This window comes from Ursus americanus, chromosome 11, assembly GCF_024610735.1.
Source record: "Ursus americanus isolate L20-20 chromosome 11, mUrsAme1.1.p, whole genome shotgun sequence".
Lineage (NCBI taxonomy): Eukaryota > Metazoa > Chordata > Mammalia > Carnivora > Ursidae > Ursus > Ursus americanus.
In genome coordinates this window covers 25,851,847-25,878,253 of record NC_142137.1, presented here as the reverse complement: position 1 = coordinate 25,878,253, position 26,407 = coordinate 25,851,847, and the positions used below count along the sequence as shown (strand labels likewise).

The window sequence follows — 26,407 nt, the reverse complement described above, 5'->3', positions numbered from 1 at the left end:
GGCTAACAGCCCACATTTTGAAGCCCACTATTCAGCCTTTCTTCATTATTTGGGAATTAAATTCTTTTGTGAGCAGGTCCTTGAATGCCTTGGAGTTTTCACCAGTAAAATGAGGACAATTAGCCCGTCTCCTGCTTTATAGTGACTTGGGCTCGAACTCACGACCCCAAGATCAAGAGTTACATGCTCTTCCAACTGAGCCGGCCAAGTGCCCCCCCCATTTTATTTCATCTTTTATTGAACAGATCTACGTTTCACCATTTCTGAAATGTAAAGCTAAAATAAGACTTTAAGAAGGTGCCCGGCCGGCTCTGTCTGAAGCCCCCCGTTGATACAGAGATTACTTAAAAATAAAATCTTAAAAAAAAATAAAATAAAACTTCAAGAATGTCAAATTCGAATGTCCAGTAGCCACACCTGGGTGGCTCAGTCCATTAAGCGTCTACCTTCGGCTCAGGTGGTGATCCCAAGGTTCTGGGATCGAGCCCCACCTCAGGCTCCCTGCTCAGCAGGGGAGTCTGCTTCTCCCTCTCCTTCTGCCCCTCCCCCTGCTCATGCTCTCTCTCTCTCAAATAAATAAATAACATCTAAAAAGAAAAAAAGAATGTCGAATAGTAAAAGAGGGTGAGGTCCTATTCACACATTTAGTGAGTAAGCAACTAGGAAAATTTCATAGCGATTTGGGATGGGAGAACGTTTCGATATATATTGGGGGTGCTCCAAAGCGCCACCTCACCCCAGTCGCAGCGGGCTTGGCAGCCTCCGTGTTCTGTTCTTCTGGGGCCGGCACCCTGAACATCTTTTCCAGTAACCTGACATCTTGGAACTTACCCAATCTCTTGGGAAGTGGTAGCTTTGACCTTAAGGGGATATTGTTAAGATGAAATTTTGTCTCTCTGAAATCTTTTTCTCACAGAGAGAAACCCAAAGCCAGAACCAGGCCTTCTGGGATGACCATAATTCTGAGCTCTAGAACCATTCAAACAGAAGACGGATGAGAACCTGGGTTCAAATCTCAATTCTATTGTTTATTGTCTCTGTGATTCTGGGCAAGTAATTTCATTTCTTAGAATCTCAAATTCTTACATTCAAATATTTCAGGTATAAAATGGGGCCAATAACTGTGCTGACCTTGTGGGGATACTATGCCATTTGGAAGATACATGCTGGGGGTATTTAGAGGTGTTGTGATGGCTGAACTGTCAAAAGATTTGGCAAAAACAAAACCATATAGGGGCGCCTGGGTGGCTCAGTCAGTTAAGCATCTGCCTTCGGCTTGGGTCATGATCTCAGGGTCCTGGGATCAAGCCCCACGTTGGGCTCCCTGCTCAGTGGGTAGTCTGCTTCTCCCTCTCCCTCTGCTCCCTCCCCCCTGCTCATGCTCTCTGTCTCAAATAAATAAATAAAATCTTTAAAAAAACACAAAACCTTATATACCTGTATTATATATACATGCATATATAAAACAAACTTGGCAAATGTTAAGAATTGTTGAATCTAGGCGACAGGTATATGGGTAATCATTCTTTCAACTTTTCTGTATGTTTGAAGATTTTCATAATAAAATCAGAAAAAAAAGATGACGCATGGAAGCCCATCCACACAGTGCCTGCCACCCCGTAGGTCTCAGCAGGTCCAAGAGCAAGGAAGGTGGGAGGTGGCAGGCAGGGAGGGGGAGGGGGAGACAGATGAGCTTGGCGAGAGCAAAAAACTGAGGGATGCGGGAGTCCTGGCAACGCCCCCTCTCCGGAGGGTGTGGGTGTGAGAACTGCCTTTCACGTTCCCATCTGCAGAGAATCTGGGCGTGGGGGAAGTGCCTGGCATGTTCTTTTCCCCTACCTCAGGTGCTTCAGGCTCTCTCCGTTGAGGTGGGAAAGATGCTAGAGATCTCCAGGGTTGTTTGCAGTTTGTAGACACTCTGAGCCTCCCCGATGTCCATGAGTCCCCCCCAGGAGCCATCCTGAGCACCAGAGAGTACGAGGAACAAGGAACAAATGGCAGAAGGGTGGGGAGCGGTCAGCAAAGAGGACAGCCCTGAACTGTGCAGCTGGTCCCCTTCCCTTGGGGCTCCCCTCCGTCAAGCCTCCCACCCTCGCCCCTGGCTGGGCCTCACGGGTCTTCCTGACCCAGTGGCATGAATCCAATGGGCCTGAAGAGGACATATTCCTTTCCTGCGGCTGTAACAGATCACCACAGACTTAGTGGCTTAAGCAGCACACATTTATTAGGATTCTAGACGCCAGAAGTCCCGAATGGGTCTCATGGAGCTAAAATCAAGCAGGGCTGTGTTCCTTCTGGAGCTTCTAGGTGAGAATTCGTTTTCTTGTCTCTTCCAGTTTCTAGAGGCTGCCCCCATTCCTGGGCTCGTGGCCCTTCCTTCATCCTCGAAGCCAGTGGAGTCTTCCTCACGTGGCCATTCATTCCCCTGGTTCTGACTCTTCTGTCTCCCTCTATTCCGTTGAAGGACACATGGATTACGTCGGGCAGATAATCTTATTTTCAAGTTCACTAATTAGAACCTGATTATCTTGGGGGGGGCGCCATTATTCTGCGCACTGCAGAGAAGGCCCCTCGGTGGATGAGCGTTTTTACCTTTTACCCCCAGGAACTGTCAAACTGCAGTGTCCTTCCGAACCATGAAAACGAATGTTGGTGAAAAGGCAGACTTTCAGGCCCCATCGGACGCTGAGTCAGCCCCTCTGAACCGGACACAAGGAATCGGAATCTTCAGCAAGCTCCCTTCGTGCTTTCCTGACGCACATGATCCCAGGGGCACATTTTTAAAACCCTGCTTTTCTTTGTCATCGGAGGGTAGAGTGACTATATTTGAGAGACCTAATTACAAAATCTATGGTCTATGATTTATTGAGCAATTCCAGTGTACCAGTCGATAGAGCTAAGTTCATCCGGCACTTACTCTCTGCCAGAAGCTAGCGCCGTCACGTACCATCTCATTTAAAGCTCATGACAGCGTGGCCACGTAGACTTGTTATCGTCATCTCCACCTTGCAGATGAGAAAACAGAGGTGAAGGGGGTTAGGTGACCTAACTAAGGTTGCACGGGCAAAGCCAATTAACCGCGCATCCATCTCCCTCCTTTTCTTTTTCTAAAGCCCGAGCCCCTCCCTTCCTTCCTTCCTTCCTTCTTCCTTCCTTCCTTCCTCCCTCTTTCTCTCTTTCTTTCTTTTCTTCTCTCTTCCTTTTCTTTCTTTCTTTCTTTCTTTCTTTCTTTCTTTCTTTCTTTCTTTCTTTCTTTCTTTCTTCTTTCCTTTTCTTTTTCTTCCTTCCTTCCTTCCTTCCTTCCTTCCTTCCTTCTTTCTAATATCTATTGAGAAGCTCCATGGTGGTGAACCTCTAAAATGAAAGGCCCGAGCTCGTAACCACTACCGAGCACAGTGCCGCCACATAGTAGGCCCTCAGTAAGTGTGTGTGGAATTATAGGGTACATGAATAAGGAGGTGTTGGTATGAGTCAGCTCTGATCCTGGGAAGAATCGTGAAGGGAGGTGTTATTATTTACCCCAGGAACCCGACGAGGCCCCGGGTGACGAGTGCAGAGGACGGGCTCCGTGGCCCAGCCGACTCCGAAGTCCGCACGCCGCTGCTCCCCACGCGGGGGGTTTGCAAGCCCGGTCCACAGGCGCCTGCAGAGGAGGGTTTTCTAATCATGCATGTTTCATTAGGGAGAGCCCTCGTACTGCTGTAAAAGTTAAATTTGCTTTGAGTTCCGTCGCGAACAAGTGGCTTCTATCAACAAGAGCCTGATGTGCCGCATGGGCCCGAGGGGCAGCTCCACGGCGGGGGCCCTGTGCTCTTACTCCCCCGGCGGAGCGAGCCCTGCGCGGAGCCCGGCCCGAGGGAGGAGGCCTGGGCCTTTACACTCAGGGAGGTACAAACGCAGCAATTAGAAGCTTCAAACCACACGGTAGGTTCTCTTTAATTCAGTTCTGCTCCAGACACCCAGCGGGGCCACCGCAGCGCCCTGGGCGGGAAGGGGTCTGTCTATGAAGGAAATGCCATCTCGGCCCATCCTGGAGACGGCAACTCAGAGGCCCCTTCCTCCGCCCCCCTCCCCTTCACACACACACACACACACACACACACACACACACACACACTCACACCCCGGGGACAGGTTCCTGTCCTTACACTGGCAAGCCCCAGCCTGCTGCCATTCCGTGTACCCTTTGAACTGGCAGGGGATGGGCCTGGCCTCCTGTGTCTGTCCTAGAGACCTTCCAGCTGGGCCACAGTGACGCCTGTGTCATTCCACCTCTTGAAGACAGAGACTGAAGAGACTCATGGCAACACCAGCCGGGCTCTAGGGCTGACATCTGTGGGGGGCGGAGGGCTGCGAGCTGCTCCTTCCCACTCTCCCTGCTGGACCACCCTGCCCAGCCTCTGCTCGCTTTTCTCTCTGCCAGCCTTTCTTTCCCCTTTCTCCAGTTCTTTCCTCGCCTCCTTAGAGGGTGCTGGACCCCAGCCCTCCCCCCAGGCTCACCAGGCCCAACGTGTGTGGCTTTGGAGGCCCCAGTAGAGGGCCGGCTTGTAGCAAGAAACCATGAACCTTGAAGCCCACGTTGGACTCTGCCTCCATTTCCCTTCTGGAAAATGAATGGATTAACATTTGCCAACTTCCTGACTCAAAAAAGCATCTGTGGTTCTGTACTTGCTTTGTGGTTTGTAAAATGTGTGCTCCCTATCTGGGCTCATTGCGATAGCCTTATTAAGTACAGAATGTTCAAGAAGTAGACTTTGTAGGTGGGGAAACTGAAGGCCAGAGAGCCAGGGCAGGGGGGTGGGGGGGATGACTCCCTCAAGGCCGCACGGCCTTAGTGGCAGAGCCAGGACCAGAAATAAGTCTTCCAACACTCTTGCCGCGACATTTGTGTACCATGTGCCACGGACATGTGCAAGCATGCTGTGTACCACGCACACGGGGCTGCCCACAGATCCCAAACGACATCAAAGAAAAGGAGAGCAGGAAAACCTAACAAGTTGGTTGTTACCTTTTATGCATAATTACTACACGATCTAATTATACTGATGGGGTTCATTAACATGTCAAAGTTTGTTTTATGTTTTTATATGATAAAAACCAACACCCCACACAAAGCAAATGAACAAACAAACAAACAAGAAGCAGAATCAGACCTATAAATACAGAGGACAAACTGCTGGCTTGCTGGGAGGGAGAGGGCGGGAAGGCAGGAGAGCGGGTGCAGGAGAGGGGGGAGGCACGGGCTTGCCGTCAGGGAATGAATAAGTCACAAGGACGAAAGACCCAGCACAGGGAATACAGTCGATGGAACTGTAAGAGCGTCGCAGAGTGACAGATGGGAGCTGCACTTGAGGTGAGCACAGCATGACATACAAACCTGTTGAATCACTGTGTTGTACACCTGGGACCATTGTAGTATTGTGTGTCCCCTATACTTCAATTAAAAAAAAGTCCCACATCCCACAGTGGGTGGGCCAATGGGCTGTGTATAAAGAGAGAGAACTTCTGACGAGGGTCTTCTGCCGATGTGGGAGTGTGCCGCGGGACCTCCCTGGCTCGCTCTCAGCTGATCCTCACAACTCACAACACAGGCGGCCTTGTTCCCATTTCACAGAAGAGAACACAGAGGCCCGGAGAAGTTAACTGACTCATATCATCATTCAGCTAGAGAATAGGCAGGGCTGGGCACAAATCAAGAAATGTCCCATTCCAAAGTTGAGTTTCCCTCTCCTACTCCATGATACTGGCTCCCCACAGAGACAAAAAGGGCTTAGTCATCAAGTGACTCAGTTTCCTCTTGTGTAAAAGCCTGCCTCCTGGTTTCTGTGTTAACTAAGGAGATCCCCGCCCCCCCCCCCCCCCCAGGTGCTGACCTACACGGTAGGGCCCAAGGAGGGCTCATGGAGCACCCGCCTGCAGGGGAGTGTTAGAGCCTTTCCTTTGGAGGAGCAAGTTTTCCCCACTTAGGAGAAAAAGCCAGTCAGACTTTTGAGGTCACCGAACCCCCCCAGGGAGCGCCTTGCTCTGAAAGCTGGAAGGCCCAGCCTGGGGCACCAGTGGGTCATGGCCTGGCCCACATGTGGCCCCACTCTCCCCATGCCCAGCCAGGCTGCTCTCCAGCTGGTTGTGCAACCTTGCTATGAATAGGTCTAGGTGTGTGGTGTGGTGCCAAAGAGACCAGACTTGTTTCCTCCGGGTGACAGCTCCCCTCTGGAATTCTGGGAGGTGAGGGAGCACAGCTGCGAGGTCAGGCTGCTGACCCTGAGGCTGGGCGGTCCAAGCCGGTGGTGTGAGGGGTGGAGCCCGTGGCCAGACTGGATGGACAGGTTGGCAGCCTGATCCCCAGCGTGCTGGCACAAGGCTGGGTGCTCAACTCTGAGCGCCGAGAACTCCTCCTCCCTCCCCAGCAGTGGCCAGGCTGCCCTGAGTCTGCCTCCCTGAGCCTCTCCCACCTGCCCCCCTCCCTCTCACCAGGCCCTGAGTACCTTAGGTAGGACTTAGAGAAGCTTAGAGGGGGAGAGGGAAAGACAGACTTGCAACTTAATTTTTAAAACACTGAAAATACGAGGATGTGGGGAAACAGGAGTTCTCCGATATTGTTGGTGATGTGGCTTGGTACCTTGGAGGACAATTTGGTCAATCTCCATTAAAATCACAAATGTATGTGTACGTTTGGCCCAGCAATTCCAAGTTTGGGCATTAATCCTACAGAGATTCTTTTACACGTGTATGTAATATAAGTACAAGATTATGCACTGCAGTGTTGCCGAAAATAATAAGCATTTAGAAACAATGTTGTCTATCAATAGGTCAGTAGGAGACTACTGGTTCTGTGAACTAGGATACAGTGATACGATGGAATACTATGTAACTATAAAAATGGGGAGGCTTTCTATGTACTGCTATTTTCTCTGTAAGAAAATTATTAACAAAGTAAGATGCCTGACAATATGTATAATGTACTCGGCGGCTCAGTCAGGTAAACATCTGCCTTCGGCTCAGGTCATGATCCTGAGGTCCTGGGATTGAGCCCAAGGTCCTGGGATCGAGCCCTGAGTGGGGCTCTCTGCTCAGCGGGGAGTCTACTTCTCCCTCTCTCTCTGCCCCTCCCCCTCACTTGTGCACACTCTCTAATAAAGAAATAAACCCTTTTTTAAAAAAATAAAAGGGGGGAATAAGAATTTGTGTTCTTATTGCTTGTAGGTGCATAAGAAATTCTGGAAGGATGAGCAATAAACTCTGAGGAGAGAGGAACAAGGCGGAGAACTAGACAGGGATGGGAAGAAAACATTTCCTATGCATCTGTACGCTTTCCGGCTTTTGAATCTTGTGCATTAATTACCTTTCAAAGTACTTAAAAATACAGTGCAACAAAATGAAGATAATTTTGACAAAAATGTTCATAACCCAATTGCCAGATACAATGGACATTTGTCTTCTGGGGACAGGTCCCAGCCTGAGAATCCCCTTCCCACTTGAAGGAGTTAACCCAATAGGCACATCTGGGTAGAAGGAAGAGCTCTTCTTCCCCTACTGGGGCAGGACATGGTTCCCAATGCCCCCTGCCAGTGGGGCTCCAAGCAGGTGACTCAAGTGCCTTCTGACTTTGAACTTGGAGGAGCAACTGAGGAACAGTTCATGGTAACAGTTGAGGTCCTAAATGCAGTGTTGAGGCCAAAAGTGTCTGGACACAAGAATTATTTCAATTTTTGCATTTTTACTTTTAGGACCTCTCCCCAACCATAGTTTACACTGGCAGTACTATTTTTATTCTGCTCTTTTTCTTACATTAATATATAAGATTATGACAGCAATAATTACATTTCTAGGTGTGTATCTGATATGAGCATTTTCTATATATATGAATAACTTTCATAATTATTGTTTTAATTGATGCATAATATTCCTTTGTTCTGACTAGGTACTTCCTATACTGATATTCAAGATGTTAACAGGACAAAATTATGGAAATCTGAAGTTACGAAGACACAACTTTGCGATGATACTACTCACTTATCGGTCAGATTCCTTTTACACGGTACCGCAACCTCATTATCTTCACTTCTACACCCTCATACTCTTCTTCCACCTTATTCCTTATTCCTTGCAGTCTTAGAAGAGGAATCAAAGCCAGCCCATCCACCTTGGTTCATGTGAATGCATTACCTTTCAAAATATTTAAAAATACAGTGCAAGAAAATGAAGATAATTTTGACAAAAAAAAATCCATAATGCAATTGCCAGATACAATGGACATTTGTCTTCTGGGAACAGGTCCTGGCATGAAACCTTATTTATCTTTATAAAAGTAACACACTCCCACCTTGATAAATTAAACTCATACAGAAGGTAAAGAGTTGAAAGCCAAAGTCCCTTGCCTGCACCCCCCAGACTTAACCACGTTTTTCGTGATTTGCACTAGATCAGGGCTCGCACCTCAGCTGCAAAGTCACAAAGATGCCGAGAGCTATTGATCTGTCAGCCCTTGGGGCAGCCTCTAGGGCCTGTGGCTGTCTGACTCCTGGGACCAGGAGCAGCTTCCTCTGTCATCCCAGTGGGCAATACACGTCGTCATTTTCTGTGGGCAGCATGTTGTGAAAATAGTTCCAGAAAAACCCTGACTTCTCGTTTCCTCAACATCTTCCTCCTAGGATCCACCTCCCACAGTGTGCCCTTTCTAAAGGCCCACTCGAAACTGCTCCCTCCCCTGCTATCTTTCCATTCCACTGTCAGAGTCCAAGCCACTGTTCTGGAATTTTCTGGCAGCCCACTTTTTTTGCCTGACTTCTCACTGATCTTCTTTGAGCTCTTTAAGCCCCAAACAAGTCCACTACTGTTTCCCAGATATGTTCCAATCTTTCCCGCTGCCTCTGTCCCTGCGATTCATCACTTGAGCTAGAAACCCCGATGCATTTCTGCCTTTCCCCTCAAACGTTCCTTTCCTCTGTCCCATCATACCCTTAGTAGCGTTGGTAGGATTCATCCACGCAAGAACTCATGCCAGCAGCCCTACGTTTCACTTCAGCCCCTCTACGCCCCCGTCTGGGACAAAGACCGTGTCTGTGCTTAATCGGTACTGCCATGAAGGATGAAGGTAGGGTTCAGAGGAGGGCCTGTGTCAATGTAAGAAGGGCGTTGACATTTTTCTTCCCTGAGTGGGAGCGGGCATGTTTGCAGTGTTTCTAGAAAGTCCTCAGAGAAGGCAGGCAAAAATGCAGGTTCAAGCCATTATTACAAGACAGACACTAGGCAGAACCACACACACACAATCTTTTCTCAGGTCTTCCATATTGCTGATGGCTTTCCTCTTTCAACACTCAAATTAGGAAAATCCAGGGGAAGGTCTCCTCTTCCTCCAGTTCCAAAGGTGTCTAGTCTTCAGACCCAGCACCATTGCTTCTCTTAGATGGAGATAAAAGAGCTGGGGGGGGGGGTCCTGATGCTCCTTTACCTCCACACTTCCAACACGCTCCCCTGGCCACGCTCCCCCGCCTGTTGCCAACCCTTACCCCATAGCCATCTTCCTGCTTTTCCATGTCTCAGGGGCCTGGCTATACTGGGAGCGGGTGGAGACAGTGGCTCTGAAGTCTACCTTCCTCTTTCAGCCCTGTATTCTGGCTGTGGTATGGGTGACTGGGTTGACGCATGTCACATTTGCTAGCTTAAAGGTTTGCCCTCATTACTTGAATTCGATTTGCAAAATCGAATCCCTAAGGTGTTATAGAGATTAGTCCAAATTCTTCCTCTTTTAAACAAGAAGCTGAAGCAGGGAGTCAGCAAGAGTTAGCCCTTTATTCACCAAAGTGGAGCAGATACTTATACCTAGAATATAAACTCATGGGGGCAGGGCCCAGGTTCTAGTTCTCCTGGTGCTCACCACAGAGTCTGGCCCACTGCCACACTTGACTTAGTAATTGTTGATCATTAACTTTAATTAGTTTTGGTTGAATTTTTACCTGGTTTGGGAAAACTCTATTGAGAATCTTATGATAACTAGTATTAGGTTTCCATCTTTAGTCTTTTGGGAAACAAAATCAAAACTGGGAAGCAATCTCAAATGAAATACCTTCTCCCAGTTGGCTGTGGTGTTAGAAGATGGTGAGGTTTTATCTTCATAGGTAATTAAAACCATGGTAAGGACACTTATGAAAGGATGACTCTCCACCAATATAAAATTTATCCCATAGGGCAAACTTGAAAATATTTACTTACTTGATCTGAAATGAGTCCATCATGTTCCTTGGGACTTTGAACCCAATCCCAGGGAGTTTCTAAAAGCGGAATAATTCTTATGTCTATTAAAATGAAAAATGTCACCCAGGCTATGAGGGATAGTTTTACAACAGGGTGGAGTTCCTCCTCACTTGACTGAGAGGCCCTAAATGTACACACAGAGGAAATATTTATGCTGTTGCCACCAGAGGCCTGAGATATCGTGCCTGATTTTCAATATGCAGGAGGGCTCTGTTGATGACCAATGTCCACCCGCAGCACTCACATGAGGAGGACCTTATTAGGGCCAAAGCTTTGATAGGTCGAAATCTCTTGACACTCAGCGAAGGCAGAGTCTAAATCGGGCTTCCCTACTTAAAAGCTCCTCCTGGGGAACACAACGCCATGCACACCAAAGTGCCTATCAGCCACCACGAACAAGACCATAGATCTGCTTTTATTAAATTATCTGGTTGTCTGCGGAGCTCACAAGTTGGCTGGAGAGAAAGTTTGCTAGATCATTCAGCTTAGCTCATGACAGAGGCTCTCAGCTTTGTGCCTCTCCCAGCCTGTGAAGTCATTTCAAGGAAGACCTTGACAGAAATGCAGCCCTTTCACGTCTGGAGTTAAAGAAAGGGGAAGGGAGAACAAAAGACTTCTTGGAGTGAGACAGAGTGTCACTGATGCTTTATTTACATGCGTCACCATCTCTTTTACAAACTAGATTACGGTTTTAAAAGGAATACACAAGGCAATATCTACAAACACCAAGGAAAGTTAAGTACTGCATCTCTATTTCATTTGGAAAAGGGGAAGATTCCCAAATCAAACTGGTTTTGACTCTTGAGAGGAAGGTGGTAGAGTTAATTCATGGCAACATATGGTTGGACAAAATCCTCAGTAAGAATGCAATATGATAGTGTTTGCTTGGAAGGAAAGGATGAGGTGCTTCAAACCAAGGTATCAACTGCTGGACTCTTAGGTGTTTGAATATGGCCATGCACCATATTTAATTCTAGTTTGGGGTATGAGCAAGAAATTGGAACAGGTAAGACAATTTTACAGATACTGTATACAGATTTTTTCCCCATTCATGCAACTTTTTTTTCTTAAAAAAAGTTAAACATGTGAAGCCAAAACGCACAATGTATTTTTTTAATATTAACTTTTTCTGGTCCTCCTTCACATCAGTTTACATTTCCTGTGTACATAATGTGCTAGGACAAGTATACGAGAGAAGACTGATTGCCAGGCAATGAGATAATTTTAGAGAAATAAGTGATCAGACACAGTTTTTTAAAGCAGCCACACACATAATTCTGGAGTGTGGCAGAGGCCTCAGAACCAATCATTCATCAAAGAAAAATACACACAAATAAAACTAAACAAGAGGAAAATATTTCATTCATTCAAACTGCATAAAATGTTATCCACTGAAGATTTAGATCAAATAGAATAACTCTTTTCAGTTACTTGGGCGTCTGCGTCAAGATCTCGTGTGCAGACATGATTTCACAAGGCCTTCGCTATCCCCTCATTGTGCCTGCTGCCCCCAGTCTTCAGGAGAGGCTGGCTTTTTCGTACCTCTTTGCTAGTGATTGCATTTCTACAAAAAACTCTGCTAAATTAAAAAATACAACAGTATGCCTAATCATACAATGTTCCCCAAATACACCAAGAAAAAGGAAATCAGAGTTAGAGCGATCAGGGTTTTGCGTCTGCTTTCAGAGAGAAAGGGCAACATTCGCATTTCCCCTTAGCAGCCCATGGCATCAGCACGCGACACCGGACTGGCTGGCTGATGGCTTTACTCTTGCCGGTCTCCCCAAGAGAGTCCAACAGTCCTTCTTCCGTAAGCGGGGTCCACTGGGTGTAGGCGAAGTCTGTCCCCACTGTCTTTAACAAGACTGGGAGCCACCTGAAAGGGCACCCTGAGACTGGGCAGAGCTGTCCTGAGCTGTGAGTCGTGAAGTCCTCCCCTCAGGGTGAAGTGCCACACACAGAACACCCGAACTCAACACCAAACACACACACACACAGCCCACCTCGTATCACACGTGTGTGCACAATCCTCCCATTAACGGGAAAGACAAACTTCTGAAATTTTAAAAAAATATGTGTTTCGGCAATCAGCCTATTGCAGAGGATGCAGTAAAGGAGATCCAGCTCAGCTTCATTGGCAGTTAACAGGCGCGCTGACCCTGGCAGGCAGTTCTCACACCAGGACAGGGAAGGCTTATATAAAGCTCTTTGCTAACTTTGGTACAAGGTATCTGGTTCTGGAGCCCGAAGAGAGAACAACAGAACCCCAGAGTGCATGTCATGTTTTCAACATTAGTTCCTCTTCTAATTCCCCATCAAGAAGTGGAAAGCTCCCTAGAACAGCTTATTTAGAGGCTGAGGATAACCTGGGAGAGTTCTCATCAGGATACGAACAGGACAGCTGCCAGGCCCCTGGAGGCGAAGTATTCCACCCGGATGCTCTAGGTCAGAAAACTTACTGTGAGCGACCCAGGACACTCAGAACTCCACGTGGCAGCCAACAGTTTGCCCTTCCCGAAAGCAGAGTCTCCGTGTAAGAGACGGAGGCTGGAGGCTGCAGCTCCGCCCTGTCTGACCACCTTAGAACCTGCTGAGTCCAAGGGAGCCTGGCCTCCGGGTGGGCGGCCAGCTGGCAGTGGCCGAGGCTGAGCGCGCTGCTGTGATCCTGGATGGGTCTAACTATTCCACCTCCCTCCCGAAACGGGTGCTGGCACTCAACTTTGTCCCGATCTCAGCTCTCCACAATGCTCTACGTGTAGATGCTGCCATTATTACAGAACGAAAAAACCCAACAAATTCAAAGCACCCCTTCCCCTCCATTTTCCTGAGGTGCTCTGTGGCTGCCCTGCTCTCAGACCTCCTCTGTCCCTCCCTCAGCTGTTTTAGATTAAATTATAATCTGGTTCTTGGACATTTTGTAAGACATTCTCCCTGAAATCAACAAACACCGAGAAAAAAGGAGAATAAATGAGATGCCACATGTCTGAAAGGAATTCAACATGTTAAAGTTGAAACATATTTGAGAGTTGCTTTTCTTACGTCCAAAGTAGCTCCCGGGGTCTATAAAACTGCAAAGGCAAATTAGCTATTTTGTTAGTTTGCTGTTTGTTTGAGTTCAGGAGAGAAATTCTCAGGGCCCTCATGCCATAAGCACTCTGGATTCTCCTGTATCTGACCCCCCTCCACCTTTCTGTCCCCCCAGCTGCTGCAGCTGTGTCCAAAGGGCATCCCCACGCAGACAGCATCACCTAGGAACCCAGAGGCAGGCCTCCTTCAACGATACTGGACAGTTCTTGTGTACAGCGGACTACCAAAGAATCAAGGAAGTGGCTAGCATTATTATAAAGGAATATAGTAAGCAAAAGTCTGTCTCACTGACAAGCAGACCACGTGAATAGAATACATAGTTTTAAAAATTATACATACTTTTAAAATGAAGATTATAAACGTGTAGCAGTTTAGAAAAGGCAATATGCTACAGGCCGACTATAACCACAATTGCACGACAATTTACAGATTCAGTAAAAGGCAGGGTGAAATCAACAGGGCCATCACTCAAACACGACAACCCGAGAGAGGCGGGAGAGACGTGTGACAATACCAAATGGAACTTTCATTATGCTAGGAGCTGTTATCACCACCAATATCACCCCCAGAGGAATTATGAAGCGAAGGTGCACAAGGGGGCCCCTGGCGGCCGGTGGTAGGTGCAGGGGTTGGGTGGCACGTCTGTGTTGGTGGGAGGGTCAGTGCCCACTGCACGGTGCAAGCGTCAGCGAGAACTCATGCAGGGAAGTCTGTGCTGAAATACTAGCCTGTATTCCTAACGTCCATGCAGAATGCTCCATTTTTGTACTGTACATGATAAAATTTATTTATACATTTATATACCTAATGCTTTTTATGCAAAGAAAAGAGTCTTCATATATCACTTTGGAGAAGTATGCATATGCTGTGCTAATCAGAGCTTCATCACACCAGTTTTTCATATGTACCCAAGGTGTTCCCAACTATTCTGTCTGCAAAAGAGGGTAACTAATATAATCACACTTTCCAGGTTAAACAGAAAGCACCTATACAGCACCATAACTTTTTGAAAACAAAACAAAATGAAATCCATAGAAGCAGAAAGGTGGAGGAAAAAAAAGTCAAAACTGCCCTATCTTGTACTTCCATTGTGTCACCTGTACAATTACAATCTAAGCTTTTATATATATAATATATATATATTAGCTTGTGTGTATATATATATAAAAATCAGTTTGTAAGCTATTGCCTCTCACTCATACATGTCTAGTAGATCCGATTACACACAGCAAGGCTGAAAATAATCAAGGGTACTTTAGGAAAATAGTGATTCTGGTTTGTACTTTTCATACATTTCTCACTGTAGGCTTAATGCTCACCTCTAAGTTCATTTCTTCTGCAAAGCAAAACAGGACTACTTTTTTTTTTCTTTTCTCCTTAAAACTAAATCCTTCAGTGGCATTTGGCAATGAGTGGGCAGCTGAGCTGACTTCTTTCTTGAAAAGATTCTAATTTCTAACAGGCGTATCATCACCGTTCACTGCATTAGCTGAGGATAATGCCAAGAGACCAGAGGCTGGACTGATCTGGCAACTGCAGACCAGGTGCTGGGGGTCTTGCCCCACCCCCAGCCCCCTGATTCAGAACGAAAACACACTGGGTCGCATGCAGCACTCCATTCACTGGGCCTATACAGGGGTCAGTCCTGGACTGGTGCGCACGGCAAACAGTTGTGCCATTGTTCAGTTTTTAGAAAAGGATAGCTTTCTACCAAACAAAAGAAGAAAGAAAACCCCCCCTCTGGTTTTATGTGATTTGTTAGTTTATGGAGTTCCAAGGGCTCAAATGCTTGTGATGCCCAAAGCTAGAATAGTAACTGGTACCAACATTTTCCCTCTGTTTTTAAATTTGCCAGGGGAAGGATGATTAACATTTTAACATAAAAATACTGCAAGTTAATGCATGTGAAAAACTCAGAAAGTCAAAGGAAAACAAACACAAAAACGACACTTAAAACATCCCATAAACCATCGTGATATGAATACACCACAGAATCGCCAACAGGAGCTCACGGTGTGCTCTGAATGAGGGTGGGTGGTGCTGACAGGGTGCTGTCCTTCGCTGGCAGGTGGCTCGCCACCCTGTACAAGGAAGATTTTGCATACTTTATATAGAGAGTTCTGTTCCAAGGGTAAGTGCTTCACCCGGGGTGAGGGGCCATTAACAGTCTGCTGGGTTAGGAAAATGGTGCGGGATTCACAAAGGTGTTAAGCTGTAAACGGTATCACTGTCCACTTGCTGAGAGCAGATTTGGCAAAGGGTTTCTCTGTAGGTCTTGTGTCAGTTTGAGGGTCTGCAGGAGGAAAGAAGAAAACCAGAGATGATTCAGAACGTTCAAACAGCAATCGTACGCACCTCCGGGTCACACTTCACTAGCCTCCTGTCTCCTCACCTCACCTCCGAATGCAGGGTACTCACAGTAAAGCTGTTTGGCTACACTAGCTTCAAAGCTCTGAACACCTAAGGACAAAGCATGGAGACTACTTACCTTACTTCTGTGCTTGATGACAAGATGCTCTCAAGTTGAAAAAGCCTAGAGAAAACGAGGTCATTCATCTTGGGAGGTTAACAAAAAAAGGCAAGTTAGGGGTGTTTTAGTAGGCCCTTTTTTCCCAACCTAAGATTGACTGACTGGAGAGAGAGAGAGAGAGAACATGCACGCACGTCCACGTGTGATGGGGAGACGGGCAGAGGGAGAGGGCGAAGGAAAGAAGCAGACTCCGTGCTGAGCGCAGAGCCCAATGTAGGGCTCAAACTCATGACTCTGAGAGCACGACCCTGAACCCAAACCAAGAGTCGGGTGCCCCGTTAGTCGGCCTTTTTAAGTTAGGTAAGTCCAGGGTGCGAATGGGATTTTGCTCTAGACTTCTGGATTGAGGGATGTCCTGGGACATGGAACTTCCATGCTAAAACCAGAAAAGTTGGTCACCCTAAGCAGACCAGCTATGCTTTTCTGGTTCTCTCCCACTGGCTATATGGACTAACCGACCTTGTTATCAGGGGAGTTGAAATGGCCACCTTCCACAAAGGCTTACTCAGTCTGCACTACTGGACAGAGATCATCTTGACTCCCCTCGCTTATTAAAAGATTAAGTAATCTCTAAGTGGGCTGTGTAGGAATTTTTTTTTATATTAAAAGTCTGCAGAGAAAAAAAATTATATAACACACACATATGGCCAAAAAAACCTCCCACAAAACATCCCTTTTAACAGTTAACAATTTATTATTATTTTGCCTTCAATGGTCTTCAGTGGTGAGACACAAAAGAGGTCCTCTCAGACCATCTGAATTTACATGTCTTAGCAGACTTCATGCGACCTCTGAGCCCAGGAAAGTTAAAGCACTAAAAAAAAAAAGGTATACTCACAGAGATGTAGCTAAAGGAATTGACACAACACACCTCAAGACATAAGACCTTTTGTTTATGAAGACAGTTATCAGCTGTCATGGTAAGAAAAAAATGGCTCTAGGCTGAGAAATGGATTAGAAAAGCAGGAGGGGGGACGCCTGGGTGGCGCAGTCATTAAGCATCTGCCTTCAGCTCAGGGTGTGATCCTGGTGTTATGGGATCGAGCCCCACATCAGGCTCCTCCGCTATGAACCTGCTTCTTCCTCTCCCACTCCCCCTGCTTGTGTTCGCTCTCTCGCTGGCTGTCTCCATCTCTGTCAAATAAATAAATAAAATCTTTAAAAAAAAAAAAAAAAAGAAAAAGAAAAGCAGGAGGGAAGCAAGCTGAACTCACCATCTTCTCATCAGAGAAGGTAAGCAAGTCATGAAATGTAGACCGTAAGCTCACAGACACATTACACACATCTGCTTTCCACTCTTTAGACCAGATATTATCATAGGTTCATTTGGAATTTTCACAAATGTACTTATGACGTGAATCTCTTCTGTGGCTGGGCAGGCTGGTAATCTCAATTTTCACTACCAATATTTAGAAAGATAGAGGGCTTAGTATTGGTAATGTTACACACTCATGGTCACAATTACCCTTGTCACAGCTCCAAACAGACGCACTCAGGGGGTTTCATCAGAGACAGCAACAGGAAAGAAGGAAAAAAGGCCCTTTTTTCACCATCCATCCCCAGTATTTAATTTCCCTGGCTGATAGAGTTTTTGCTTTGTAAAGGAACTAGACAGTATTATCCTGGACTTGTTGATTTCAGAGCAAGAAAAAGCTAAAACAGAGGCACCTGGCTGGCTCAGTCAGTGGGGCATGTGACCCTTGATCTCGGGGTTGTGAGTTCGAGCCCCATGCTGGGTGCAGAGATTACTTAAAAAAAAAAAAAAAAAAAAGGGCAGCTAAAAAAGACACCAGATCTAAGTATCCGTGAAGAATTTAGTCTCCTAGAGCCAGCCAGTGCTATTCTAGCCACTCTACCTGGGACCCCCGAGGAGTGAACGGATAGGATTACAGACACGGTTCTTTGGAAGGGTATTAGGTTTTTTCCTTCACAATAACACTTAATAAACCACAATCTAACATCACTATGCAATTAGTCATCAGGGACGATGGTCCCCAGGTGCCAAGGGAGAAGCTGTAAAGCATTACCTAATTCAGACCCCATCCTGGTTCCCTCTGGTATTAATTATTCAGCCATGAAAACCAGTGCATACTGGGAAAGTGACACACTTCATTCCCCAAGTACAGAGGCAGGGCATGCAGCCTGCTCTAATGCTGGAGCTGGGTCAGCATAGGAGGAAAGAAGGCAGAGGGCACCTATAACCCCCAACATGGCATCACATTGAAACCAGGAGCAGGAAGCCGACAGTGGGCCATCTAGAGCAACAGCCAACAACAATCCCCAGGCCAAACACACATTCCCTCATCAAAACACCCAGAATCTTCAGGGAACATCATCATTAAAAAGGAGACACACTGATCAGGACTCATTTCTGCAGAATGGACTTGGGCCCCTGTGACACTAAGTCCTGGCACTCCCTGGGGGTCTCCCAGGCCATGCCTCTCCGCCTGCAAGGGAAACCTCACGTGCTTAGAGGGGAGCCAGGAAAAGAGAGGCCCAGGTCCAGAGGCAACTCGCACACGGACAACTGTAATAAGGAAATCCCACTCCACAAGACAGAAAAGTGACCTGTCTTCTCTGCAGCAGAAAGCAAGCAGATCGTAAAATATTGTGAAAATATAAAGAAACCAGATAAATGTTGAAGGGAAATACAAGCATTCTTCTATAAGAAACACCAGAATCACCATTCGCTAGGAAGACCTCATTATTAAAAACAGTCCCAAAGAACACAGCTCCTTATCTGCCTTGGATTTGCAGCCGTTCTTTGGTGACTCACTGTTTGCACATGTTTATCTGACTCCATCAATGACTGGAAGAATAGAGGGAGCACTTTAAATGATAACACCAGCTCCCGAGCCGGGAATTTAATGATACTTAGGATGGGTACAGGTGTGGTGGGTTTCGATGAAGCTCCCCCATTCTTAACATAGTTTAAAGTAAGATGTTTAAGTGAACGGAGGTTTGAGTATGCTGATATTGATTCTAAGTTTAAAAACACATCAAATTAAGCGAAACTTTTGGAAGGAAAAGGAAACATACAGCTGAAGTATAGCTATCACTTTGCAGTTACTAGGCAATAGGCCAACTAACAGTAAATATGAAAATGTCCTTAAAAAAAGAAAAAAGAAAATGCTGTCCTGTCCCATCAGTGACTTTCCTTAATGGGGAGAAGATCCCCTCTCTTCCCCTTCCATGCCCATAAATAAGTTTGAAATCAGACTTTTGATGCAAGGAAAATGAAATGGGGAAGCCAAATGATGAGACCCATTCTAAAAATATCTATGGATGCTGTCATCTGGTCTCTGGTGAGAGTAAGTCCCTCTATAATCTTGGCATCTGTAGGGAAGACAAGTTTCTGCCTAATTATCACCACTAAATCACATGATGTTCTAAGAAAGGGCAACGCCTCCAAAAAACTCTACACAAAACATAACAACCCCAATCAACTTTAATCCGGGAATAAAACATAAAAGTTCCTACTGCTGTCCTCCCACAACTTAACTTCACTGTGACAAATGTGGAGTTCTTAGCAGTGTTTTTATCTTTTTGGCACAGAAGAAAGGAACAGGACCCTAATACCAAATATGACACAGAAGGAAAATAAGCCAGTAGCATGAAACTCTCACATCCACAAATCCATGAAGGTTATCCACTGCTTTCCTAGCTAAAATGAAAGATGTTTGGAGGAAGTCTGCCTGAAACACAAAATTAAAGTGAAACACCACTTTCCCTACTCTTTCAACATAATTTAGGCCAAACTTGCAATCCCCAGGACAAGCTGGGGACTAAATATGGAACATTTAGGACAGAAAAAGAAATGAATCAATGTTCACGCGATCTGACAGGGAAACCTCATGTGGAGTTCAGAGAACAGGTGTGGGCTTCAGACTATGAATGTTTCCACCCCTGAGGAGAGAGCAAAGAAATGCCTGCCTGCCACCATTGCTGCTCTGCCCCCAGAGAATCTCCAGGACACCCAATCCATCACGAGCCACAGCCATCTGCCACCATCCACCTAGGCCTTCAGAGCTGCTGTCACCCCAGGAAAGATGGCATTTCCGTGGGCCTTGGGTTAGGTGACCATCTCTAATTCTGGAGCACCAAAATGGTAGTTCCCTTGGGGTCCATCTTCACAGCCAAAGCATGGGGCAGCTCAAGAAAACGAGTAACGGGTGCAACACTTCGGCTTAATTTGGTAATTTTTCACCACCTCCCAGGTTGGAATGGGAGACAAAGGCGACTTATGGAAGCACCTGAAAGCCAGGCTGGTGGTCACTGTGACCGCAGGAGCCTGACAGATTAAACTCCAGCCCTCTGCCTGCAATGCTGGCCAAACAGTGCCATCCCCCAGGACTGCCAAAGAAGGGGACTGAGGTGGTGCAGCTCTAGAAAAACACATTTTGACATACGCTGTCAACTTGCCACTTTGGACACAGAATAGTTTATGAGAGAAACGGAATAGGGACGGAGCTTCTGGCCAGGCTGGAGGCCAAATCTGTATTCAGTTTGAGGAGCCTCAGCGAAGGAAAGTCAAGTTTCTAGGAAATGGAGTCCATAGGCTCTGATGCCTTTAAAAAAAAAATATTTGAGAGAGAGAGTGTGTGTGTGTGTGTGCGTGCGCGAGTTGGGGGGGCAGGAGAGGGAGAAAATCTCAGGCACACTCCCTGCTGAGTGCGGAGCCTGACACATGGCTCGATCTCACAACCCTGAGATCATGACCCTGAGCTGAGATCAAGAGTCCGACGCTCAAACGACTGAGCCACCCAGGTGCCCCTTAACTAATACAATTTTTAAAAGTTAATTTAAAAATTTAAAACAGTATTTAATATTTACCTTCTCCGATCTTTTCTGTATATCCTAGCACACATCCTTTATTACAAGGATCGAAATTAATAGTCTTGCTACTCTAACTCTCAAATTGCTATGACTGCTTTAGTGATTGACCACTTACAAACAAGAGGGAACTGTAGTACAGGGAGAAATGTGCAGAGCCATAAACCGTGACCTGAATATCGCATGTTTACATCTGCCTGTGTGACTCTTCACTGCGTTTACTGGCTGGGGGAGGGGATGACTGGGAGTGTGCAGCCACCTCCTCAGGCTGGGGATAAACTACATCCCTGGGACTTGGGACTGCACGTGTAGGTGTCCATCTAAGGGCTCTACAACCAGCTCCAGAAGAGAGGGGTCGCCAAAGTCTTCTTTGCCTGCGTTAGAAATACAGGGTTTTGAAGACCATCTAATTTTTCCAAAAGTGATTCTGAAATTGAAACCACAGAATCTGCTGTTTTAGTTCCACAAATAGACCAAACCACTCATCCGCCTGTAAGGTATGACCAGGACATGCAGGTGACACAGGTGGTGGCCAAGAAGCAACAATTATACCAGTGCGACAGAAGAAGGAAACCAAGAAGAGAACTGAAAGGAGGGTCTGAGGGGTGGCTCCAAGACTGACAAAGGACTGCCCTGAGGTCAGCGGTCTGGCCAGGAGTGTAGACCCCAGGAGTGAGGAAACCCACACTTTTTATGGCTATGGGAGGCCCTCATGACCTTGCTCAGCCTGGTTTAGTGCCTGAACTCCCTTCCATGGGACCCCCCTACCCCAGCCAGCAGGTGACCTGAACTGAATGGGGCTGGACAGAGAGTGCTTTGGCTTGAGGCATTCAGGCAGCAGGCAAAAGGGACACCTTCTATCATATCTGTAGGTATGTTGGGCTGTATTGCTTTCTGATCATTTCTGAATACACAAATGGCCAATGGAAGTTCCAATTAATTACAGTGGCCATGTATACTTGGACACCCGCTGGAAATTAATTTAAAATTTCAACCTCTGAATCTCTGGCCTTCTCTTCTTGGCCATTGCGTTTCCTTAAGGAGTCAAACACTCGACACAGGCATGAATAAAGAAAAGAGGAAAGGAAAAGGAAAAGGAAAAGGAAAAGGAAAAGGAAAAGGAAAAGGAAAAGGAAAAGAAGAAAGAAAATCTTATGATCCAGACTCTTTCATCAGAGACAAAGAGACAGAGGAGGGGGGGGGGGAGGGGAGGAGGGAGAGTGAAGACATCCTGATAGCAAACCTTCAATCAAACCAAGACTGGCAATCAACGTTTTATCCTCCAGAAACACTGGAATTACCTTTCTGAGGCTTCCATGACTAAGTAATTCTCATCGTTTAATAAATATCATAGATTTTAGCCAAAAAGAGGTCATTAAAAAAAAAAAAAAAGAAAATCTAGAATTACAGAGTACAGGGAAGAGAAGCAAAGCACAAGACCCGCACCCAAGCACGCAGCAGTTCCTCAGGCAGTGGTGTGTTTCCGTTCCAAGCCTGGTCCTGCTTCTTTGGGAGGAAAGCTCCTGGAGAAGAACAGCCCATTTTCTCTGGCTTTTCACTGAACTTACAGTTGGAAGAGATCTTAAGGGCACAGTGACCACATTTTCTGAATCCCAAACTGTGTCACATTAGCCAATGAGGGGGTAAACCACTGGCCCTGGGGGTGGGGGTGTCCAGGGCCAGACCACCGCCAGCGTCAAGCTATTTATTGTGTGGCAACTTTCGGCTCTCAAGAGAGTCCTAGGAGGGCTGGAACAGCTCTTTATTTCTCTGCTTTATTTCTGCGGCTTGTGATGGGCTGGCAGTGGGAAGGGAAGATCAGATTTCCAGGCTCCCTACCAGCAGGAAGAGGCTACACTAAAAGGGAGCAGAGAAGGGGCCGGGGGAGGCTGCTCCCTCCGCAGAGTGCTATCAGTCTTTTGGACACTGACAGGCACCCCACGGAAGGCCAAAGCCAGACAGCTAGGACTTCTCAGGCAATCCTTTAAAGATGCTAAGGGAACACGCTGGGTACCACATACAAACCTCCCTATTCCATCTATGTCAGAAGTTCCCTGTTACTGAAACAGCAGTTTCTCTCATGGGTACCTCCAAACTGGTAGGCAGGACTTCTAGGGGGTATCCAAAGTTTCACACAACGGGCAATTGCTATACCTTTTTAAAAAAAAAAAAAAAAAAAAAAAAAAGACTCATTCTAGTTTATTGAGGAAAGTACTTGCTCTTTCTGCCAACATTGTTAAGACTGGCTTGGCTACCTCCCTTATTCTGTATTAACCTCTGGAGCTTCTGTCAGTAACAATAAACATTAAATAACTTTTTAAAAGTTGCCAAAGGACATTAGCCCAAGTAAGAGCTCTGTGGGGATAGGTCTCCATTTTAACCCCATTTCACAGGTAAGTAAACTGAGACTGAGGGAGATGAGTGACTTGACTCTGACACACAGCCATGAAAATGGCAGCCTTCTTCTACGCATCTCACAGCTCCTCTGCCATACCACACAAATGATACTTAACTTGGAGTGGGTTGTAGGGGATGCTTAAGTCCCCGGTTCCCATCAGAGTGGAACCCCTGGGACAGTGAGCTGAAGTGGGTAGCTGGCTCATGTCTTTAGGGGTTTCCTTAGAACATGGGTCCTAGAGTTTCTTGAAGAAAAAGTATCTGACTCAAGATATCAAATAAATTTAGGAAACACTGCAATCCTATCCTAGAAGGTTCATAACGAATATTAACTTTTAAGGCTCTGAGAAGACCGGCTGGCAACAACCCTATTTCACTTTAACATGGTATTCCTCAAACTTATTTGACCACAGCATGCATTTTCTACTTAATAACCATGAATACCTTAAGGATCTAGTATTCTGTGGAACAGTTTGAGAAACACTGACTTACAGGACCTCTAACTATCAGAAGTGTCACACTTCTGATTTTTCAAAACAATTTTAAAAAAATTTTCAAACAAAATTTTAATTCATTTTTGTTTTTGGAACTTTAAACTTGAAAACAATTTGGAAAATGGGAGAAAGCAATGTTCTTACATCAAATGAACACATCAACAAAACCAGGGTGAAGTGGATAATGTCTCTTACAAGGTGGGGAATCTCCATCTTGGAATGAAAATCCAGTGTTAGAACCTGCATCTCCAAGTCGGGAAGAGAAAGTAGTCAGCAAACATCCTTCTATCTGCCCCAGGAACAAGGCAGAACCCTGGCCAATCTCTCCAGTGACAGCACAGAGGTAAATCCTGACAAGCCCCTTTCTCCCATCTCTATCAAGAAAGGGAAGCCTATGAGAAGCACAGGTGGCACTCGGGGAAAGACTGTACTTAAAGAAAATGTTATTTATGAGATGTTGAATATACAGCATTATGAACCCTGGAAACAGAAGCATTTAATGGGAGCTTAAAATTTACAAGAATTTCCACGAGTAATTCAGGTGATTTTCACCCCATTTATTCATGCTCCACATAAGCTCTGTGGCCAAAGAGACCTTCCAGAAAGCCATTTATAAATGCAACTGCTTGAAGTAGAGTCACTCAGGCTCTGTCCCTGTGGTCCGGAAGAGCAGCCTCAGCGCTGGATATCACCGCTTTCCAGGGAAAAGAATGTATGTAAGGAGTGTACCAGCCTCTGCATAGAAAACCCCTTTTCACAGCTGTGTCAATTTTCCTTTACTGTTGTCAACACTAAAAAGATCCAGACAGCCATTCTCTCAAACAAATGACGGTTCAGACTTCAGGCTTTTTTTAAGGTAAGAATGAAAATCCCTGCAGTTGCAGAATTCTTGAGACGGGCATATTGTTAACGATAGACTAGACTACAGCTCCAAGTGCAAGGAACAGACTATATTCTCCATGCAATATGTACAGATTCATATTTATCATACGTTACACTGCCTAACAGAAATATCTACATCAAGAAAAAAAAAAACGACACAAAAAGCCTACATTGCCTGTATTTGGTTAGAATTAGTCCTATTCCCCAACATGATTACATAACAGAATCACAGCATTCAGATATCAGTTCAGCAAGTATCAAAAATTTGCTCCTTTTGGAAAGCAGCCTAAATATAAATTCGAAATGGCCTCCAACACTAGACCCTGCCATTTCCACACTAGTATACCACTGTTTCTTTATAGTTCTGTATCATCACGTATCTCTTACTGGGGCCACTTCACAGACAGAATGTTGGGTTTCGGGTTTAAAATTACATATACTATGCACTTTTGAAACTCTATGATTCTATCCTCATTGACAGATGAGAAACCTGCTATTGTGAGAGATACACTGGTGATGTGGCAGAAGAAGGGGGAGAACGACCCCTCTGCTCTCCAGCTGGGACTTTTCTGGTTGATGTTTTCTAACCTTTATCGCAAAGTAGTATAAAACTAACTACAGGGCTGCTCCCCAATGGGGTCTCCAAATGTCAAAAGATGAAAATGAATGAAAGAGCTTGTGAACTTAGGCATCTTTTGGCCTCAAAACTACAGTGAGACTGAGGCTGCCTGCCCTCTGCGGAGACACAAATCAGACATAGGAGGGTTCACTGGACGCTCGGCGTTGCAACCACCACACCAGCTTACAGACATCTCTGCTGCCAGTGCGCAAGTTCGTACACCAAGCTTCATGAGAGGAGACAGTGCCCTTCACACCCCAGGAGCTGGCACTCATAAAAAGGTGTGGTTATTTTTTTTCTTTTCCAGATAGACCCCACAGGTCAAAGGATTTTACACATGGTCTAAGATGAATGACGTGTGTGAAACACCCAGCCCTCCAGAGAAGCACCTTTCCGTGGCTCTCCAGCAACGCTGTCTGTCAACTGGACAGAGCTGCTCCATAAACTCCACAACTAGAGGGCTCTGATTTAGGGTCACAAGACCTTCTGTTAAGCCAGGAAAGGAGTCTGGAGAATACCATGACTACTAGTTTCTTTTGTTTTTGTTAAAAAAAAAAAAAAAAAAAAAAAAAAAAAGCCAAACCCAAAAAGTCATTATAGAACAACTCTTAGGAAGCTGGGGTGCTTAATTTGGGAGAAGGGAGGTCTGAGGTTAAGACCTCAGGCCTGTTTTGTGAATTTCGGAGAGTCTGTAACAACGTGACAGCCACAAGATTATAAGTAAAGAATATACTTCAGGACATTTGTGCTCCTGGCTGTTTAGAGGAGCAATTCATTCCAAAGCAATATGGAAATCCTAAACTCAGAAACCAGACTCCCTCAAAGCCCCCCACTGTCTTTAGGATGTTTCTTCTCTTGTTCTGATCACACTGAGTTTACCTTCAGGAAATTTTGGTGACTTTTCATTCTTAAATGAAGAAATATCTTCTCAAAACAATCTCCCCAAAATGTTCTGAGAAAAAGGTGACTAAATGACCCTATGGTCCCATTAGGGCATAATAATAAAACAAATTATCCCAAAAGTAGTTCTTTATCATCCAAATAATAATTCATTAAATATATTTTTAAAGTGTATTTAATATCTCCCTTAAAATTTTTTATACAATCTTTCAAAATCATACATACACAAGAAAAGTCTGCTCTTCACCTCACTTGAAAAAGGAGACAAGAACTGATAGTACGTTTTCTTCTGAACTACCTCTTCTCAATGAATTAGAAAGTGGCCTCCTTACAACCACGCCAAAATGAAAACTTACTTGTGTCCTTAGAAGCCACAATCACATTCCACTTCTTAAAGGAAGACAAACTACT

At 45.7% G+C, this 26,407-nt stretch overlaps 1 protein-coding gene across 5 annotated transcripts in view; it reads right to left on the bottom strand.

Annotated features, from left to right (window-relative positions):
- Window positions 1–10,884: 10,884 nt before the first annotated feature.
- FOXO3 (forkhead box O3) overlaps window positions 10,885–26,407 on the bottom strand; it is a 127,017-nt gene continuing 111,494 nt past the window's right edge. For all 5 annotated transcript variants that reach the window (XM_087865367.1, XM_045806937.2, XM_087865366.1 and 2 more), the window contains one exon: window positions 10,885–15,634. The gene's annotated coding sequence lies outside the window, so the exon portion shown is untranslated. The remainder of the gene's footprint in view (window positions 15,635–26,407) is intronic.